Source organism: Neolamprologus multifasciatus, chromosome 17, assembly GCF_963576455.1.
Source record: "Neolamprologus multifasciatus chromosome 17, fNeoMul1.2, whole genome shotgun sequence".
In the NCBI taxonomy this organism is placed as follows: Eukaryota; Metazoa; Chordata; class Actinopteri; order Cichliformes; family Cichlidae; genus Neolamprologus; species Neolamprologus multifasciatus.
Genome location: NC_140455.1, coordinates 32,744,914 through 32,758,438, shown reverse-complemented (window position 1 = coordinate 32,758,438; position 13,525 = coordinate 32,744,914).

Genomic DNA, 13,525 nt, shown 5'->3' with positions numbered 1-13,525 from the left:
GAATAACTGCATATTTGAATTACCCAAAATTGGCTTCAGTGTTTTAAAAATAATAATCTTCTGGGTTTTTGGCAGTATATATATATATATATATATATATATATATATATATATATATATATATATATATATATATATATATATATATATATATATATATATTTTTTTTTTTTTTTTTTTTTTTTTTTTTAATTCTTATTTTTTTTATTTATTAATTTTTTTTGGAATGGCTTTTTAGCGACTGTCTGTGGGTATCACCAAACAAATGGCTTTAATAACCATTACTTGCACTCCCAAAGAGACTTAACTCTTGGAGTTCCAGTCTCTCTCAGCTGGTTGGTGTTTGCTGAAATGCTTCAGATTTGCAGTGTCTCCGACTCTTCAAGCTTCCAGCTAATGTATTGTGGTTGTACCCTCCGACAACACGCCCTCATGTGGTGACATGAAGGAACAATGTCACTCAGCTACATAACCGGTGCCAGAATGCGCAGGAGTTGGTGTTGCATCTGCAGAGTTACAGAGAACTGCTGTAACTGTTTAACAAAAGAGGTTTATAGATTAGTTTTCAGTGTGGGCAAGCAGAAAATAAAGATACTGATTAATCAGGACAATTTTCTGTGTGGTGAATGCATGCAGGAGTGCAAACAAGGGCAAACACTTGTACTTAAAAGTGCTGTGAAAACAAAAGGAGCTGTGTCTACCTTTAAAAGATCTTCACCAGCACTCGGGCTAGGCTTTAGAGGTCTGTCTCACAGACTGGACGAAGAGGAGGGGAGAGGATAAAGTGCATATTTTCCTGGTTTGCTGACATTTTGCAGGCCGAAATGGAGCCTTTCAAAGATTTACTTGAACTGATGAAATGACCACAAGGAGATAATATTGATAGAAATCTGTTACCGAACAGGGTATCAGTCATGTGAACAAAACTAAGTGGAATAATTGAGGGTATTTTTGTGGAAATGAACCGCTTAATTTAAATTCCCTGTGGCAACCGGCGAAAGATAGCAGTGATTCAAATAAAATACCTTTCATTCCTTGGCTCGTGTCAGATGGGCCTGATGGTTGTGCCCACTCAGACTGTGTGTGTGTAACTTTAGCTACAGACAGATAGAATGTAGCTACATGCAGCCTTTCCTGTAAACTGGACCTTTCTGTGTATGTGTTCAACACTTTTTCCCTGTCTCATGCTCCCTCGCCCTCTCTCTTTCTGTCTAAATAATCCCCCTAAAACCACAATTTCCAAAGCCAAGATAGCACTTACACAGCATGCACTCAGTGTCCTGGCGCTCGCGCGGCGATATCTGTTTCTTTTCATATTTCTGAGCAGAAGGCGAGGTGAACGGGGAGACACGGGAAGCACGGGGCCATGCAGGAATTCCTCATCCACTGCTGAAGCTCGAGTTTGTGATGTCAGCGACTCGAAATCAGACGGAATTTTGGTGCGATTGTGTCAAGAGTTTGACGGGAACTGATTTTGTGGAATTGTTCACGTTATTTACGATGAGCGGCGGATCTGGAAGTCAGGCGGGGAGGAAGCGGCGGAGGGCTCGAGCTGGAAGCAGGCCTGAAAAGTCCACATTATTCATAGTGTCACAACTCTGAGAGATTTTGGACCTTTCTTTTCCTCAAACCCCAAATCCTAGATGTCAATGAAACAACATTGTAAAATATAATATTAAACATTTTATCTTACATTTTTCTGAACAATAGCAAACACACACAGGATCACACTCAGAGCACCAAATTCATGTGAAACTGCTTCACAGTCACCATGCCAGTCTGAGTTGACTCGGTGTAGCCAATCTTATCCTTAATGTCTTTCTGAGCTTCATCACCAGCATTAAAACATCACTGCAACCTCTCTATTTATATATCACCTCCACCAGACCTGTCACATCCATTCCTTCAGAGGATGAAACGTGTCCCTGCCTTAACGTTGCCTTTCACAGCATCTCATTCTTCTCCTTGTGTGCTAAATTTCTCACTCTAACTTAAAAGTAAACTGTATAGAAGAAGGTACTTTTTCTAATGAAATGTAAACTATTGGTGGGTAAAGATGTCTACATTTTCTACTTCATGAAGATAGTTATGTTGCAACTTTTCCCTCACATCTTTTTATAAGTCACAGACAGTGATAATGTGATGGTTTAGCCCAGCAGGGAGGAAAGTGACATATTGTTGTATTTCTAGAAGCTTTGGATGGCTTAGCAATCATCCAAAGTATGTGTCCACCGTCTTTTCTCTTTCTGAGGGGAGCTATTGCTGTCTGAGAGATCTTCTGCCCAGTATAATGAACCCCGTGTGTTATTTTACATCCAATAAGCTGTTTGTTGGTGTTGTTGCTCATATAGACAGTATTAGTTGGGAAGGACTGATAAATTGTGCGTCTATTGTACTGTGGCTCTGGATATTGGGCATTGATTGCTATTATTTTTTTAAAGTGGTATTTTGGGGATTTTTTGTGACAATGACTGTTCAAAGTGACAATAAGAGAAGCATAAAATAGCTCAACTTCTATTAAAAACATCTTTGCTTTGTGTTGTATACATAAAACCCTCCATGACTTTCTTTTAATAAATGTACTGCTGTGCTGAAGCCAGGGACCCACTCCCACCAGATAATAATGAGGAGGAGCAGATCCCCAGTGGAGGTCTACCTGGAGGCCTAACCCTACTAACACTTCTTTCTTCCTAGAAAAATAAGGTGAACCTAAACTATGTGTTCATTCTTGTACCTACCATGAATCCAAGTTTATATTTAAGCTTCGTAGCTTTCCAGGAACTATAAAAATACAGCTACGGGACATTTTTAGACTGTGTGACACACCATCATGAGGCCACAAATCAATCCCATGATTAGTGTTATTACTCTGACATTGTACATTTTTTGATGATGCCAACATCGTGACGGCGCGGGGGTGGGAAGGTCGGTTGGGTGAAATACTGACTTGCTCTCAATGCTCCTGGAGTGTGAATGAACGTTAGATAGAAAGGCGTTGGACACATTAGAAAGTGCTTGCGTGAATGTGTGTGCGAATGAGACCGTTTGTAATAAACACTTTGCGTAGGAAAGTGCTACACTGGAGCCATTCCCTTTACCATTTACTTTGAACACTGATGAGACAAAGATGAGAACACCCCTTGCTTACTCGGGCAGTACACCGAAAAAATTTGAAGTAGATGAGATGAATGGTTCGCGAGAATACCGATGAAAGCATTTATGTCCAGTTAGATGATTAGATCGTCATTCCTGTACACAATTTTGATGCTGAAACGAGTCAGCAGGTGCAGAATGAAACTATACATGGTGGAGCTGATTGCCACAGACACACTGCTTTAGGGATACAACGATACCAATTTTTTCAAACCGATACGATACTGATACTTGGATCTGAGTACTTGCCGATACAGAGTACAAAAAACGATACTTCTACCACACACACACACACACACACACACGCAATGAATTGGAAGACAGGTTATATTTTATTCTCTGCCGATAATAAATAATATCTTAATAAAAATGACCACAAAAAAATTTCAAGTGAAAAATAAGCACTTCTGTTAAATTATTGCAGAGTCTCCACATTGTAATTTAACAGAATATCACTGAACTATTGGCACTGTCTCTAGGGGATGTCACCCTAGTGGCCAATCTAAAAAACTACAACAAAAATGACAAGCCACCCTCTGATTTATGAAATAAGCTAGTATCAGTTCATGGTATCGGTTAACTTTTACGAGTATGAGTACACGCACATTTTACAGTATCGGCCCCGATACCCGATACCAGTATCGGTATCGGTGCATCCCTACACTGCTTGTTTGGGGATTTGTTAATAGTAGGAAAAAATATAGATTTATGCCAGCCTTATATGTAAAATGTGACATTTGAGCTCATAGGAAAAGACAGGCATCAAAGACTCGGTTCAACATATGGCATGTGTCTCTGATCTGCTAAGACAAACGGATGGGTTCAATTTGTTTAGCTCAGACAAGTGCATATGGGCCATTTTTACTCACTGCTACGTGCAACTCGAGTGACTTTAAAGCTTAACTGCAATGTCAGAGGCATTGTTTAGACCCTAATACTGCGAGACAAACACATGGTGCTTATATGTGTAATGGGGTAAAGACGCAAGCTGGAATGCACAAAAGATCTGAGTTGCGGTTGGTGAAATGAATATGACCCCCTGCACCGTGAAGGGTTTTCAGAGATAAAAAAGGCACAGCCAGGCCTGGGGGTGAAGAAGCAAGAGAGGATTTATGACACAGCTACAAGAAACTACTTTGTAATCAAATCTAATTTACACCGTCCTGAGTTTCCCCCAAAACCCGACAGCTGACAGGAGGGGAAATTATTTCCATGTTGACGGGCAACATTTCTACTTTTTCACGCAGTCGTTGCGTTCGAAGCATCTTGAACCTTTTTCCAGAGCAGATTATGGCAGGGCTGTATTTTTTAAACGGTGACATGAGGGACATAAACGCCTTCAGAAATGATCTCTTTTATGTGAAGAAGATTTATGGGTTTTTTGGGTGCGCAAATACACATTTCAAGCTGTAAACATGTTGCAGATGTGGGGGGGAAAGGCTAGATGGCGGGAAGGGTTTTGAATTCACCACCATGAGAAGCTAAAAAGGGGAGAATTTTATCCTTATGAGTTTGTAATTTCAAGAAACAAGAGACTAACAGGTTCTTTTTTAAAAATCTTCTTATTTTTATTTCAAAAATATGAATCGCTTGGAATCGCTGCAACGCTGCAAAGATTTTTGCAACAATCTGCTCGCTAATGACTGAAGTGGAAGCTTTATGTACTTTTATGCTGTAGCAATCATGCAGCGTTTTTATCCCCAAGTATTTATTCTAATTCTACTTGTTTTGTTTTGTTTTTTTCCCCAAGACTTTTCCCCTTTTTCCATTTTCAAATGGCTTCTTCTATCTGTCCTTACTCAGCTAGAGCTGCAGAGGGAGACAAAGGACCAGAGAAGCTCTCACTTCAGGTCAAATCTCTCTGGCTTGGGTCAAACTTGTCCTCTTCCCACCAGCACTCTGGTCTTTCACGCCGTTAAAAAAGCAGATCCCCTACTTTTTGATATAGAACAAACTTTACTTTAACCACTGTTTCCTTATTTCATCGCAGCACTGTCGGTCCCCCCACTGTTTAGATTCTAATGCACATTAAGCAACGCGCAGCTGAGAAAATTCCTCTTTCTGATTCTGCCGATATTGTTTCACGTGTCCGGTGATTATTCAGTGAGCCTGGTGTGGTTCAGTGTCACTAGTAATGTTGTGTGTGTCTGACATCCTCAAGGGGGCTCTTTACTCCCTTGTTTCAACGCCGTACATCCACCCCCATCATCCCCACCACCCCTCAGTCGTTCCACCATCTTGGTTCCTGCCATCAGAATTTCAAAATTTAACGGTCGTGTTTATTTGTGCGCCTTTAGTGAACATATATTCCACTTCTCACAAAGTCCCCCTGCCGAGCACACAAAAGCAAGCACTTTTTGACAAAAGTGAAATATTTGTGCGCTCTATTTAACCATCAGCTAAAGGAGCAAAGACCTGGAATTTAGTAAAATGTATCGGAAATTAAAAGAGCAGTGTGTGTGTGTGGAGCCACCTTCACCAAAACTTTGGTTTACTTGTTTCTCTGATAGAAACACGAGCCTGTTATTAGAAATTGACAGTGGGATTTGGTCTCTATCGGATCTGCTGGTGTCTACAGCAGCTACACAAACAAACTGAATTCACACAAAGTGCTCTCTGAATGCAAACTCCAACTGCCCTGCAGTTCCACACAGTGGCATTTTGCAACTTTGTATCTCCTAAACAATTATGCTTATTAGTATGATTTTTTTTCAAAAGTGCTAATCCATGAACATCCACAAAAAAAATAAAGCAAGGACAAAAAAAATAAAAGAAAAAAAGGCGGAGGTCATACGTGGTGGTCATCGGGGTTCGTCTTCCCTCTCTGTGTAATCTGAGGTTCAAATCCCATCTGCTGCCTTCTGTGTGGCTGTCTTTTGATGGCGATCAGACTCAAACGAGGAACCCAAAACTACACTCTCACATCCACCTAGTGACTTTCAACTAATAACATGTCATTTAATTTTCCTCGCTGTCTGTATTTCGACAAGATTCGGCAGTCACGAGTCGCCTGGGAGGAGGCATATTAATAGCTTATTATTTTTATGATTTTTTTGTGTGATTATAGAGCACGTTTTAAGATTAATTCTGCATGATCCATACACTGCTAACAGGGCATCAAGTAAGAGTTTTCCTCAATATCCGGCTAATTACTGCTTTTTTTAATATAATGGATTAGAAAGTTGTTGTATAGCTGGAATATTCTAATATGCTTTGTTCATTTTCACCTTAAAAGGGTGGGTCTGCTACAAGTGTCGAAATTTTCCCTTGGTGTGTGGGGTATTTTGTGTAACAAAACACAAAACTGCATGTGTTAACATTACCCAAATGAGTCCAGATTGTTTTTAATTCAGAATATGTTCATTCAGTAGTTATTGTTCATTTCAGTACTACTACTAAATTATTTCCCACACCATTAAAACATCATCAGCATGAGCTTGAAATGCTGCTACAAGGCAGGATGGATCCGTGCTTTCACGTTGTTAATGTCAAATTGTGACACTACTGTCTGAATCCTGCAGCAAAAATCGAGACTCACCATGCAAAGTTTGTCCATTATTGGTGAGCTCAGGCAAATTGTTGCCTCAGTTTCATGTTGTTAGCTGACAGGAGTGGCATCCTGCTGCTGTAGCCCATCTGCTTTAAGGTTTGATATGTTGTGTGCTCAGAAATGCTCTTCTGCACACCTTGGTAGTAACAGGTGGTTATCTGAGTGACTGTTGCCTTCTTATCAGCTTGAAGCAGTCTGGTCATTCTCCTCTAACCTCTTCCATTAAGCAGCTATTTTCTTCCAGACGATATTATCTCTATTTTCGGACCACTCTCTCTAAACCCTGGAGGTGGTTGTGTGGGACAGTAACCCATCCACAACAGCCCATCTACCACCAACACACCAACAACCATTCAAAGCCACTTAAAAATACCTTTCTTTCTCATTCTGATGCTCAGTTTTTCAGTATTCCATCTTGACCACGTCTACATACCTAAATGCAATGAGTTGCTGCCAAGCGACTGGCTTTTTCTAGATTTTTTCAGCTAACGATCAGAGTGTGTGTAACCTCGACAGAGCAGAGCTAGCAAAATGCCAATAGCTTGTCTAGTGTGGGCTGTGGGATTGATTGCTAGCTGTTGTTGGACATGGAATCTAAGAGTTCGGCCATACAATCCCAGGTCTTTATGGCACTACTTTCACTTGTCACACTCTAGCTAAAAATAAAAAAGGAAGGCATCACCATGGAGCTCTAATAAAAAATATTACTTGTAATTTGTAACCAAGCTGATTTCTTAAAGAAGCAGAGCACTAAAATAGCTTAAAAGAAAACGGTCAACGTCCGTGGACGGCAGTTCATAGGTGAAGAGCTTCCAGGTCTTCAGAGATGCTTTACATGTGCATTCTTTCTAAATGATTGATTGTGTAGAATTGCAAAAACAGCCTCAGCTTTCTTGTTCTACAACCTCTACAATTGTTTTTTGTTTTAATCGTTTCTTTTAAACCTTACTGGATACATCCAATTTTTTTTTATTGTATATTATGGTCTCATTATAGTCCAAAGGAGGATAAAGCAGGGTGCACATTAGAGTGGGTCTACTGTGTCTACTGTGTGTTTCTCAGCCAGATTCTCCCTTCACTCGTCACAGGTTGTTTCAAACTAAACACTAAAATGGTATTTTGAAAGAAGATGCGATGGCTGAGCAAACTCTCAGCTTAAGGCTTCACAACAGGACCTCAGTAACCACTGGGTGATGTCATAGTGGGTAGGTCCATCTTTTATATATAGTCGATGTAAAAGCTCTGGCCCCCCAAAAAAGTAAAAATCCATAATTCAGCGTTCTTTATTAAGAGCCAACTAATATGGATGTTAATAATCAAGTAGTTAATGATGAACACCTGCACTGATGACCTTTACTTAAAGTGTTACCACGTATACGCCTATATAGGAGGAAATATATGAGAAATGTAATTTTTTTAAAAGGAAACTTGGTTAATGATGGTATTAACAGCACGAATGGCGATGTGAACGCTCACTAACACATCAGCAGACCTGTAAATCCAGCACAGCTGTGTGATCCAGTACAACTTGATTTGATCTGTGAGTAATTCATGTGTGAAGAATTATTGCACTGGGACTCTGGGAATCAAACATGTGTTATACTTCTGTAAGTTTCTATTCCCTTGGAAATACTTGGCCCTTAATGGGTTGGGTCTGACTGTTGAAACACACTAGAAATCGTTCCCACTCTCTTTCTCTTCCTCTTGCACTCTCTCTCGGGCGCACACACAAACACACAAAAAAAACCAACGCACAAATTGATACAACTGCAACCTCTTAACCAGTTTTAGCAGGCCCTATTAGCTCAAATCAGAGAAAGTCAAGAAAAAAAAAAGTCTTTTGTAAGAGTCACATCGTGTTAGTGCTGACCTTGCTGATTGAGTTTGCTCACAATCACATGGGTCAAGGCTGGGGTGAAGCTCACGCATCATTTAGTTTAATGGCTGTTTCCTGCCTGCTCAAATGTACGCGCCATATTGTAGGGAACAAGCAGAATGTAATGCAGCATGCAGCTATATTATTTACAGGACATAATGCAGAAAGGGGTGGGGGCATGGTGATGGTTGTGGGGATTAGAAAGTATAAAGAGAGGAGCGCTGAGAGAAAGCAAAAAGCAACAGCAAGAAACAGAAAACCAGAGGGGAAGAAAGAGATAGTGACAAAGGCAGAGGGAGGAACTCTACTAATTTTGTGGCCTGTCTGTGTCACTAGCACCCTGTTGGGACGACAGATGTGCGGATGATGTCATGTAGAAAGGGGATAGGGTGGGAGGGTGGAGCGATGGAGGCGCGGGAGGACAGTCGACAGGCGGAGCCTCGATCTGAGAGAAAGGGAAGGGTGAGGGGGGGGAGAGAAGGAGCCGGACTGTGGCAATCTTGCATTGCCCCGCAGTCATGCAATTATTCATTTCACAAGATATAGTTTACAGAGAGACTCCAAACAAAAACTCAAACTGCTTCTTAACAGCTCTCAGTGTTAGCTCAAAGTGCTCACACGACTATGAACCGCTCTAGTAGATCGAGAAAAACCAGCGAAAACAAAAAGAAATGCAAAAAAGTCTGCCATGCTATCGTCGGTTTTTCGCTGCAGAGTGCAGCGAATGTGCTGAACCGGTGGTTTTACTTGCAGGACCTCTCACAAAGCACAGCCTCTCCAAACCACACAGGCCATTGGAGCTATAATTTACTTAGTGCAGTCATTGCCGAAGTTTACCCTCCCATCCCCTGACCAGCCACAGCATAAGAACCCAATTGTTCTCGTGGTCTGCAGCGACAATGGCTGTTTGTGGTCATCCGGAGAAAAAGAAAAGTGAGAAAGAGAAAGGGATTCAAGAGGGGAGAAAGCAGAGCCGTGCGATCCAGTAATTTGCACCGTTCACTGCTAAAGATATAGTCAGGGTCAAGCTCAGAGAGAGAGAAGGGTCAGGGTGACTCAAGGACACGATTTTCCCAACCAGCTCCCGTGCTTTAACCCATCCAAGCCCCTTAGAACAGTTAGAACTGTGCGAGCGACTTTAGCAGCGAGCCTACCAGCCTCCTCTGCCCCCCACCTGTGCCCTTTCAGGCCAATTGTGCTGGCACGGCAGAGGGAGAAATTGAATGAATTAGGCAGTTGGATGTTGCCTAATGGTCGTACTGCACAAATGCAGCCATTCCTGGCATTGTTATGTGTTCGAGTGAGACTGAGAGGGATTGTGCTCCTCGGTCCAGTGAAGGAAAAGCAGCTAATAAGTGACACAATCTGTGGGAATCAGCTCAAACCGAAAAAGAGGACTGAGGCAGATCTTTTCTCCGTTTTTGGAGACGTTATTGATGAGGAGGAAAGGTACAGCTGTGGGTTTAAAACGACATCATGTGAAAGTTTTAGTGCCTCCTGGTTTTAGAAGCGACTGGTTGAAAGCCAAATAAAAAGATCCCATCCTCTCCTCATAAAGTAGCACCGGCTACTGGAGTGTGGCCCCCTGACACAGGCCACATGCCCAATGTGAACACAGTGCCGCTTTTCAACACTCAGGCCTAGAGTTACACACGGCAGCTGCAGCGCACTGCTGTCCTGCTCTCTCTCGGGGAACTGACTATGACCTGAGCTCGAGGACACCCTCGGCCCTCTTGGTAATCATTGACCTGTTACCTGTGGCAACTAAGCCACAAGAACCGTACGACCACAGGACTGCTGATAGCGAGGCGATAACGTCGGCGTGTGGATAACAGCGCAGGCATGCGTGCTCACGCTTTTTTTTTTCTAAAGGAGTTAGATTACGTATTTATATATATTGGGCTGAATTATCAGCGTCACGGTTATCCCTGTAAGCCCCAAGAAAATCCCTAACTCCTGTTCATTATCTCGTTAAACAGGGCGTTACTGTAAAAACAAGTATGCTCATCCAAGCTTTACTGCATACACACAACGTTATACTTTGTGAATACCAAGCACAAAGGCAGCGGAGACTTTTTGACCCTTGATTCCGACTCCAATCTTTGAACTTGTGCCAACTGCCGATCGGACACCAGCTTCCCTGCCAAATGAAAATCTGTCGCACTCAAAGAGTTAAAGTATTCAAAGAGTTGGGTTGCTGTGGCACTAAAGTCTGCCACCAGAGTGACTCAATTTTCACTTTTACAACTGCACCATGAGATGATGTGCCGTGTATTATCCATTTGGTGCGCGTGCCGAAGTGGGCCGTTGAGGAGTTTAGCAAACTTCCTACACTCGGCATGCTAATCTCAAAAGAGCTTTTTTGCTCCCGTGAGCTAAAAAAACTAAAGATGGTGAAGGGGAAGGAGGTCATGATTGGCGTGCCCCGGTTTGAGTGGTGGGATCGATCAAGTCTCAAGTGTTTTTCGTGGTACTAGGTGGGGCGTGGCACTGCACTGCAGTACGTTTGAGGGTGGGAGTGGGGGGTGGGGGCCAGGCCAGGGGTACCATCCAAGGAGAGGAAGGAGCAGTGAGAGGAGGGTAGGTGGAGGAGGGAGAGACAGAGACAGACAGCAGTTTGGTCCTTGACAAAGCCTCCTCCCACTTTTTTTCCACACCTCCTCCGAACTTGCTCCTTCCTCCTCTTCCCTCTCTGTGGCTGCTGTCTTTGGGTACTCCATGCAGAATGGTCTGTGTCTGAGAGCAGTGGCCTGAAATAAAACTAAGAGGGGCCTTGGGCGGTGGAGAATGCTAGCTTTGTCTCAGCTGCCATCCACACTGTCTGGAGACGTGGGCTCAAAGAGAGGGTCTGATTGCAAATTAGAAGTGCCAAATAGAGCACCCTGGCCAACTTCACTAGATTCAACACTGTTTACGCCATCTCGTCTCCTCGCCCGTCCTCCTCGGACACGTTGCCGGTTCGATTTTATGAAAAAGTCTCGTAAAAGAAGGTTAATGGCGGGACTCGGTGCTTTTCTCTCGTCAATACTTCTCACATAATTGATGCGAGTGAGTGTTCAAATTCAGTCAAATGAAACATTGATGAGTACTGAGTGCAAAAGTCAATGTGGGTGTAAAATTTTGGACGATAAGTGCCAAATACGACATCTGCAGCAAATCCACCAGTGACATTAACATCTCCTAATATTTGTTTTACCTGAAGCTCACTTTATTATTATTGGAGCATTTTTTTTCTTCCCAGGCAAAGGAAATGTGGGGATTTTATAGTTTCAGGTCCACTTCTGAGGGAAAACAGACAAAAAAGATCATTAATAATTAAATATATATCCTGTTGAAGGTATTTTATATTTTCAACATGTTCATTTACAAAATTTAAGGAACTGTGAAAACATTTCTAAAGGTGATTACAAAGAAAAAAAAAGTTCAAAAGTGCCTTATGAAAACTGCTTTTCTACAAAGAAAGGACGTGGTGAAATAATAAAATACAGAATACTTACATTACACAATAACTTCACACTTCTGTACTAATATATTATATTACAATGAATATGTTTATTAACATCTAAGAAATTTAAATAACAGGGTTGTATGTGTGTGTGTGAGAACAAATATGAGCCTGACCCTACATAAGAATTTGATGTTTCTTTGCTTACATAAAATAATATATTAAGCAATTACTATCGCCTATGTGTGTTAATAAAATATTATCATCTATATAATATATATATATATTAGTTATAAACATCACAACTGTAAGTAAAAACATTACCCTATTTTTTTATAATTGGCTTTAGTTAATAAAAGTTTACACACAGCCTTTATTCATGAACTATTGCAGCTTTAAATAGGTGTGTGTTTGTCTTAATAATATGAACTCGTGTCACCTTCTAATCCCAGTAAGCTATAGCCTACATACTCAGGCCATAGGCAGCTGAGCTGTAACATCTCTCTCTCACGCACACACACACTCCTAATCCTATAGTATGGCTCCATGCTCGTGAATATAGGTGTTCTGTACGCTTGTAAATACAGGTTTACTTGCACTCATTGCACACTCTGCTAGTTCACAGTGTGATGCTGCAGTGCTAATGTGCACAGAGCTTAGAAAAAACTAACACACAAGCAGTGGTTTGATCACGAACTGAGGGACAAACATGCTTCTGTTCAACTTCTTTTACTAGTGTTATGTTTTTTCCCACAAAATAATCAGATTGATATATTTCCACCTGCTGTTTTTAATGTTTTTCTTCCTATTAATATTATTACAAAGATTTTTAAGGGAGGATTTTAATTAATTAGCTCCCTTAATAATTGACTTTTTGGTCCCCCTTTATTAATTTACATTGAGCAGTTGATGGTGAGGGAGTGTGTTCTTACACATTCCAGAGGAATATTAAAAGTTAATTTTTTATCCTTGCCTTCAGAGAATCTCATTTCTCAGTAACTTACCTGAGGAAAAGGTTAAATCTTACAGGGAAGCCACTTTTGTGTGTGTTTACATTATTAAAGAGTGACTGTGCAGAGCTCTGTGTCAGCATAAGGAGTATAACATTTAATGACCTTTCTATGTTATTATAAATAATTTTAGATTAAAAAAAAGATTTAGACCTAAAGATGCGCACTATTTATTTTTAGTCCAATCATAAAATTCCCCTACAAACTCTCTCGGAAAACATTTTTCCCCCAGTACACGGACTCTATTACAGTTTCATTTCCTTACATTAAACTAGTATGACCCAGCATGAAAAATCTAATTATTAGCTATTAAAATATCTCCCACGTCCCCTCGCTTTTGACATTTGGGGTTATTTTTATTTATTTATTTATTTTTAGCTACTTTTCAAAATGTCGGGGATGTGCTCCAGCAGCTCTGGTTTGACTCATCACCACAGCTGATTAATCAATAAAGTGTCTGTGAGGCAAACTGGCTACCTCAACAAGTCCGG